The following is an 8,741-nucleotide window of genomic DNA, read 5'->3' as shown; positions in this document are numbered from 1 at the left end:
AATGAAGACTGAGCATGATAGTGGCACAAGAGGAAAGTCAAAGGAAATAGAGGAAAGAGCTAGGATGCAAAGGGCATTTATTGGGGTCTAAATAAAGGCATGTACATATATATTTATATACTTTGTTTCTTAATATCTCTCATTCTCCCTCCCTCTCCCCCCTTTCTTTCTTTTTCCCTCTCCCCTTCTTCCTCTTTGGTTCTCTTTTGCCCCCTCGCCTTATCTCTCTCTTTCTCTCCTCTCTCCTCTCTCAGGGAATATATCCAAAGTAGTGATGCTCTTTGGAAAGTAATTCATATTTCAAATTATCAGTACATATACAAGCATGAGCTGTGTACATACAAACATATACAAACTTTTCACCCCTGAGAATACTTGAAATCATAAAGTTGAAAAATTTTCATTTGCAAATATTCTTTCTTTCTATGTACAGCAAAATGATTTTTTAATGATAAAACAAAAATAGATGCCCATTTTGCCATCCCATTATATTTAAAATGAAAGAGTTATTGGGGTGAAAAATCTTCTTTACTGTTCCTCTCTGATTTAATAAATAAGCATAATTCAAAGGAAGTATCTTGATTTCCAAAGAATATTAAAAGAATTGAATATTTTTTATTTTCTAAAAAGTCATTATTGACTTACTAATTCAAGCAATAAATATTCATCGAGAGGCTACTTTGTTCAGCCAGCATCTATGAACTGGGAATATACAGCTATGAACAAAACAGATGATGTCTCTGACTTCTTGAAACTTTCATGTGGTGGTGAAAATGTTATTGTTGTTAAATTACTGATTATTTCTCTTGGCTCAATACATTTATATTTATAAATGTTTAAGTGTATAAAGTTCAATTGAAAAGTCCTGAAAAGAATATTATATTCTGTAATACACACAAATAGAATTCAAGATGACAAAACTCTATATATAATTGTCATAAAGACAAGTGCTTAATTCCACTGATTCCATTTCCATGTTTCCTAGATATAACTTCATCCAGGACGGTAATCATAAACTAATCATGTACTCTAGATTTGCATTTATCATCTAGGCCCAGTTTAGTCTAACCCTTATGGTCTATTTGCTTCCAATCCAAACTAACAGAGAATAAATTTATTGGTCTCACATTGTTGTCCTTGTTGTGTGCTGTTGAGTCAATTCTGACTCATAGTGACCAAATAGGTGAGATTAGAGCTGGCCCATAAGGTTTCATAGACTAAAATCTTTATGGGAACAAATCACCAGGTCTTTTTGCTTACACAGCAGTTATTGGATCAGAAGCTTAGCAACTGAGACTTAGCCATCACACCACCAGGACGGCTTCACCAATCTCAAAGACATCATCCCCTCTTCAGATGGTTTGTAGCCAAACTAAACCTCACACTCTATAGAGTGTCCAGTACCAGGAAGGTGAAATAAAAAGGCTATAAATAGGTAAGATGTTACCTATGTCTTTCAGATGGTGAAGTAGAGAGTATGAGGTAAGGACATGTATAGCAGGAAAAACATGAAACATGTGCTATTACTCATAGGAATTCACATATGAGTATCTCACTATTATTGAAAATTATCTAAGACTGTGGACTCTTGAATCTGACTGTAATATTTAAATGGGTGTACCATCACGAATGATGAGATAATCGGCAAAGGTTGATTTTCCTGAGCGGGATTAACACAGGCTGCCTTCCCATCCCAGACAGGAAGTCCTCCCTCTCAAAGTGCAGGACCAATTAGAACTGAAGTCCAGACAACTTGAAATTTGGCCAATCTGATATTTAAAGCAGACAACCTGGTAGATGTTAAAAGAAAAAACTAGGGCCGAAAGCCCCATCTCGCCAACATCACATGGCACCAGCATGTCTTGTACTTCTGAGGTTTCTGATCATGCCAGAAGATCGGCTGGGGAGCCCTTAATATGAACACTGAGGATGAGGAGAAGACCAAGCAATTACAATTCTGCTACAGCCAAGGGTTACTAGGCAAAAACCTAGAGCTCATTTCTTAGTCTTCTTAGAAAAGGAACGTCTTACCATCAGTGGACTTGGGCATCCCACAGATCAAGACCAGAGCCATTCTCATCTCATGTCTGGCTTGCCAGTTCCCTGTATAATTGATATCAAACATACTGCTCACCTGCTACGGCTTTGTCTCCATAAATTCCCTTTCAGACACCACCGGTCCAGCCTGGTGCATGCGCTTTCAGGTCATTCATTCTTGATCACTCAATGTTAGATGATCGTGGGCAAGTTCTTAATTCTCTCTGCACCTCAATGTCCTCTCCATCAAATAGGGATAATGACAGCAAGCACTTCACTGGGTGTCTCTGAGGATTAAATGAGGTAAGCTGTGTCAAGTGTTTGTCACCGCATCCGGCACACAGCGAACATTCAACAATGTTGTTAGTACAAGGGAGGGTTTCCTTCCTGGGGGATTGTTGAAGTACATATCCAGGATATTTTATGACACATCAAAGGATACTAACAGATAACCACAAGGGCTCCCATTGTAAACTGTCAAGAGTCCTTATTCTATAGTCTGGGGCCCCATCGTTGATGTAATTGACTTTGTCTGTGGCTAAATGAGTCCGAGTTTCAGATGAGAGAAGAGGGATTTATATGATAGAAAAATTCTAGTCTTTTTCAGGAAACAGAGTCCTGATTTGTATCTAAGCATCTGCTTGTGCCTTCATAAAAAGGAGGGGAAAAGGGAGAGAGTTTTAGGGAAAGAAAGCTCTAGTGGGGATACTTTGAACCAAAAAACATTAATTTATTCATTCATTCATTTTCCTCCATTTTGAAGCTAATATTGCAAGACACAGCATGGTGAAACAGGAAGACGAATGAAATTGAGATAGGACAGATAAATCCCTCTGGACCAATGATGAGTTTAGCGATACCAGGAGGGTGGGGGGAATGTGGGGGGAAAAGAGGGAACTGATCACAATGATCTACATGTAACAACCTTCCTGGGTAAAGAGAGACATCAGACAGTGTAAGACATGAAAATATAATAATTTATATATTATCAAGGTTTCATGAGGGAGCAAAGGTGGGGGAGGGAGGGGGGAAATGAGAAGCTGATACCAAGGGCTCAAGTAGAAAGAAAATGTTTTGAGGATGATGAGGGCTACAAATGTACAAATGTGCTTGACACAATGCATGTATGTATGGGTTGTGAGAAGAGTTGTATGATCCCCTAATAAAATGATTTAAAAAATAAATTAATTAAAATAAAAAAAATAATTGCTTTATTCAAGTCAGATTCCCTGCATAACAGGCTCTCCAATGGAGGAGACTTGGTGGCCTAGTGGTTAGAAGTTGGGCTGCTGACCACAAGGGCAGTACATAGCTCAAAACCACCAGCCCACTCTATGGGGGAAAGACATGATTTTCTGTTTCCATAAAGAGTTGTGGTCTCAAAAACCCATAGGAATGTCTACCCTATCCCTTAGGGTCACTCTGCATGAAAACTGACTGGGTAGTGAGGAGTTGGTTTAGGTGCGGTCTCCCCCCAAAAGTAGTCATCTTCCAGAAAATTGCATGGCAATCAGCTACAGAAAAGTTACCCAAATCTAGTAAAGTGATAAGGTGACAGATTAGGCCAAAGTATGTCAAAGAACTGCAATTCTAAGGCTTAGATACCACCCCACTGAGATGAAGGAAGTTTCTATTGCTTCTTCAACTAACTATGGGTACTGAGTGGATAAGACAAGATTTGGGGCAGAGATAATGCCAGGGCCCATAATTGATGTATTCCAACTCCTGAGCCTCAATCAAGGGAGAGGTTTATGCTTTCCTAAATTTGCTAAAAATCTGCTGGACTTTTGATACTTCAGTTTGCTAGATCCCTATGTGCTGCTCCAGGGTAAAATGAGAAATTGAACATCACAGATCTGCTACTGTCCTTATTTCTGTAAGTCCTTCCATTCTCATGCTCTTTTATCCATCTTGGTGTGTGGCTGTCTTTCCCAACTCCTGATTTGTACAATTTATATGTTATTCATAAAAATTTGTAACATGGAAGAAAAGATAACCCATTAAATGGGTGTATCTTATGCAGTGGGAAAAAAAGATACCATGAAAAAGCATGTATAGAAGTAATCATGCATCCCCTCTACCAATAAACCTTCAGTTCCCTCAGATAGAAACCAATTACTGCACCACTGCATTTCCCTTCCCCACAAGAAGAGGAGTGACTATGTTGCATAAGATTAATGTACCCATATATAAGGGAGGCTTCGATGCCCACAGGAGTTCCCAGCAGCCAGTTTTAGATGGATGTTAGGAAGTCTAGTTTTGCTTTATGTACAAAGTCTGTTGGTCAATAGAGCTTTATTGAGAATAAAACTTGAATTTTACTGCCCAAATAGGTAAAAGCACCCTTATCCCTGTTATTTTTCCTTAGAACTTTTTGATTTTTTAAGAGACATTTATTTAAGTATCTCTTTGAATCTCAGATACACATTTGCATTTCAATTGTTCTTGAGAATCTTATGTTATCCATTTTATTGTAGGTGTCTTTGCTTGTATAAGACCATAAGATCTGTTTCATTGGATTCTGTGAAGGTTAATTGAGATATTTGTCTTCCACATAATAGAGTCTCAAGACTCTGCAGATGTGGTATATGCCATGAGCGGAGGAGTCCAGCAAACAACAGGGAGATACTGGGAAGGAGTGGGTAAATCTTCATAATAAGGAATTATTCATCTCATTCTCTCGGCTACTTTCAATATAAGAAGCATTGTAAACATTCCAATGATGGCTCAAAAGGGGAGCCTTATGAAGTATTCAATGACACCCCAGCCATTTCGTTACTATTATTCAGAACTGAAAGGTTGACTACCGTCCAGAAATTTCACTGGAGGACATCTAATAAATTACTGTGGGATTCAAACTTAGAGTCCACCCTACTCACCTCAGGAGAACATTGCTCTCCATCTATCATTTAAAATGCAGCTCCCTTTGAATGGGCACAGAGCAGTTCTATTACCAGACATGACTGCTTTTAGTACTAGCAGAGGTTTAATGATTTTATGTCATTGCAATAATAGAAACATGACATTCGACTGTGACTACAGCTTGTATGAATCTATTTTGGGAAAGTTGATTTTGTAGAGGACATGGAAATGTGGAGTCTTGGCCTCCTGTTTATTTCCCCGAAGATTTAGCAAGTAACTATCACACATCATCCCTCTCTGTGGGCCTATCATGGCTTTCTAAAATGAATCTGATGATTTGAAGTCCCAAAAAGTAACTGTTCATATGCATGTGCACACACATGCGCCCACATATTCTTCTTAGGAAAAGAGAATTTGGTTTAAATTCATTTCTTTTCTATCAAATGAAACACCCTTCTGGGAGTAGTACAGGAACTTGAGTCCTTGGTAGCAGTAGAAGCAAACAAACAGCCACACAAAGAACAAACAATAAGCATCCTTTGTTAGTAGAAGACACTGCCTCATCCTCACCAAAAAGCAAAATTAAAGTTAAGAGACATAAATTGCCTACATGACCTGCCCTCACCTGTAGAGCTTTTCTACATACCACCCACCATCCACTTCCTGGTGACATCACAGCAGGATAGTTTATCTTGTTTAATAAAACTATCCATCTGTGTTCTTGATGCCAACCCCTCCTTTCCCTTTCAGAAACATTATCTACTAGTGTCCTACCTATGTCCAGCTCTTCTCGTCTTTCTTGCAATTACACTTCTTTCAATCTGCTAAAAGGTCAGACTCTTTCCCACCGAACACACCCAGGCTCTGACCCATTTTCTTTTACCACCAAACTACCTAACATAGATCCCATCTGCTATATCTATTTTAAGCTTATATTTGCTGTCTTTTGCTTCTACAAATCAGCACATCGTTTTCTCGCTCTCTTATTTGAAACAATGACTGAGAGCATTTTATTCTCTGCCTTCTCTCTGCACCGACACCCATCCTCCTCTGTGGTTACTGACCTATTCAAACTGCTCACGCGGCCTTCATCCATGACCTCGGCAGGTTCAACCCAACAGCCAACAGCTGGAATTTGCTGGCATGCTACACAACTGATAAGTGCCTCTCTTTTTAAGAAGCCCTTTCCCCCATTTCACTGCCATCTTGTTTATCCAATTACTATATTTAAAAAAATGTTTAAGTACTGTGCCATATATTCTTTCATGGCTTAACAACCCTAGAAATAGAAAATAATGCTTACATTAAAAAAGATACCCAACAAACAGCCCTTAAACTACTAACAGGCTTTTTTTTCTTTCTGTCTTTTCTTTTTGTTTTGTTTTTTTCCCTCTTCTTTAAAATTTTGTATGTCAGTGGTTTTTTGTTTGTTTGTTTGTTTGTTAGCTTGTCGGTGGTGCTGCTATCGTCACCATGTTCTTATGTACCACTTTGGTGCTGTCAAATCCATCCCCAACTTTATGCATATATTCATATATCTGCAGGTCTACCCAGATAAGATAGGCTGGACAAACAATGTGAGAAGAAAATAATGGGACCAACAGCCCCAGAGGGACATGAGAGTGTGGGAGGTAGGGGAAAGTGTGGGAGATTGAGGTGTTGGCCAACCCAGGGACAAGAGAACAATGAGTGGTTCTAAACCAGTGGAGGGAGGGGATGGGAGGACTGGTAGGGAGTGACCAAGGGCAAGGTAACTGAGAGGAATTACTGAAACCAGAATGAAGGCTGAACATGGTAGTGGTACAAGAGGAAAGCATAAGAAAATAGAGGAAAGGAGTAAGAGGCAAAGAGCATACACAGAAGCCTAAAAACAGACATGTATATATGTATATATATTTATGATTATGGGGGAAGTAGACCTATGTGCATATATTTATAGATTTAGTAGTAGGGTAGCAGGTGGACATTGAGCCTTCTCACGCACATTCCCTTAATACAAGAGCACCTTTCTCAGATAAACGGTCATTCCATGATACCCACCTTCCCGACATGATCACTGAAGACAGACGTGTGCATAAGCAAATGTGGTGAAGAAAGCTGAAGTTTCCCGGCTATCAAAAGATATAGCATCTAGGGTCTTAAAGGTTTGAAGGCAAACAAGTGGCCATGCAGCTTGGAAGCAACAAAGCCCACAGAGAAGAAGAACACAAGCCTGTGTGAGCACGAGGTGTTGAAGGGATCAGGTAACAGACACCGAAGAACGAAAACCACCATTGTGTGATCACATTCCCTACATAAACGCTGAAGACGAATGTGTGGATAAGTAAGTGGGGTGAAGAAGGTTGATGGTGCCTGGCTATTGAGGGATATAGTGTCTGGGGTCTTAAAGTCTTGAAAGTAAACAAGCGGCCATCTAGCCCAGAAGCAACAAAGCCCACATGGAAGCAGCACACCAACATGTGTGATCATGAAGGGCTGAGGGGACCAGGTTTCAAGCAACAAAGGCGGGTGAGGGGTGGAATTCATAATTTCGTGAATGAGGGGAATGCATGATGGGGACCCAATGCCCATCTGTAGACAACTGGACATTCCTTGCAGAGGGGTAGTGGGGAGGAGATGAGTCACTCAAGGTTCTGTGTAGCAACAATGAAACTCACAACCTTCCTCTAGTTCTTAAATGCTTCCTCCCCCCAACTATCATGATCCCAATTCTACCTTGCAAACCTGCTTAGACCAGAGAATGCACAGCGGTACAGATGGGAACTGGAAACACAAGGAATCTAGGACAGATGAACCCCTCAGGACCATCGGTGAGAGTGGGGATACCTGGAGGGAAGGGGGGTAAAAAGGGGGGTACTGATCACAAGGATCTATGTATAACCTCCTCTCTGGGGGATGGGCAACAGAAGGGTGGGTGAAGGGAGATGCCGGGCAGTGTAAGATGAGATAAAATAATAATTTATAAATTATTAAGGATTCATGAGGAAGCAGGGAGTAGGGAGGGAGGGGGAAGGAAAAAAGGAAAATGAGCTAATTCCAGGAACCCAAGGAGAAAGTGAACTTTGAGAATGATGAGGGCAATGAATGTATAAGTGTGATTTACTCAATTGATGTATGTATGGATTGTGATAAGAGTTGTATGAGCTCCTAATAAAATGATTTCTAAAAAGATATCACATGACTCCTAAAGAAATTAAATAGCTTTACTTAAATTATGTAGTATGGATGAGAGACAGTGTAAGTACCTAGTTTAGTCTATCACCAACACATACTTTTCACAATTCTATTATGATAATCAGGTAGTTGAACCACAGAGAAATATAGACTGTACAGGTTATGAACGTTTGACTTATGGACAACTCTTACTTGCCCTTTAATGTTATGTAAAATTGCCCTTAATTTTAAGCAATTACTAGGAGTCCTGGTGGCTTAACAGTTATTCATTGGTTTATGATCTACCAGGTCAGCAGTTCAAAACCACCATCAGATATGAGGTAGAAAGAATGGACGTTCTACTTCCCATAAACTATTACGGTTTCTGAAACCCACAGGGGCTCGCTATGAGTCAGCATCAACTTGATGTCAGTGAGATTTTGCTTTCTTTTTTGTTTTAATAACTGAACTAACTCCTACTCACAATCAATTCTTCATCACAATTAGCTTCACCCGCTGCAAGTGCAGCTTTTTAAAAATCAAAAAGTTTAACTCTTTTCTTGTAGGACTGAATAAGAACCCATTTTCACTGGTCTGACTTTCCTATATATTTGTAAAGAATCAATTGGTGAATCTTGATCTGCCTGCAATTACAAACAACAAAACATATTACCCTTAACTTAGATTTA

This window comes from Tenrec ecaudatus, chromosome 4 (genome assembly GCF_050624435.1).
Source record: "Tenrec ecaudatus isolate mTenEca1 chromosome 4, mTenEca1.hap1, whole genome shotgun sequence".
In the NCBI taxonomy this organism is placed as follows: domain Eukaryota; kingdom Metazoa; phylum Chordata; class Mammalia; order Afrosoricida; family Tenrecidae; genus Tenrec; species Tenrec ecaudatus.
This window is presented reverse-complemented; position numbering follows the sequence as displayed.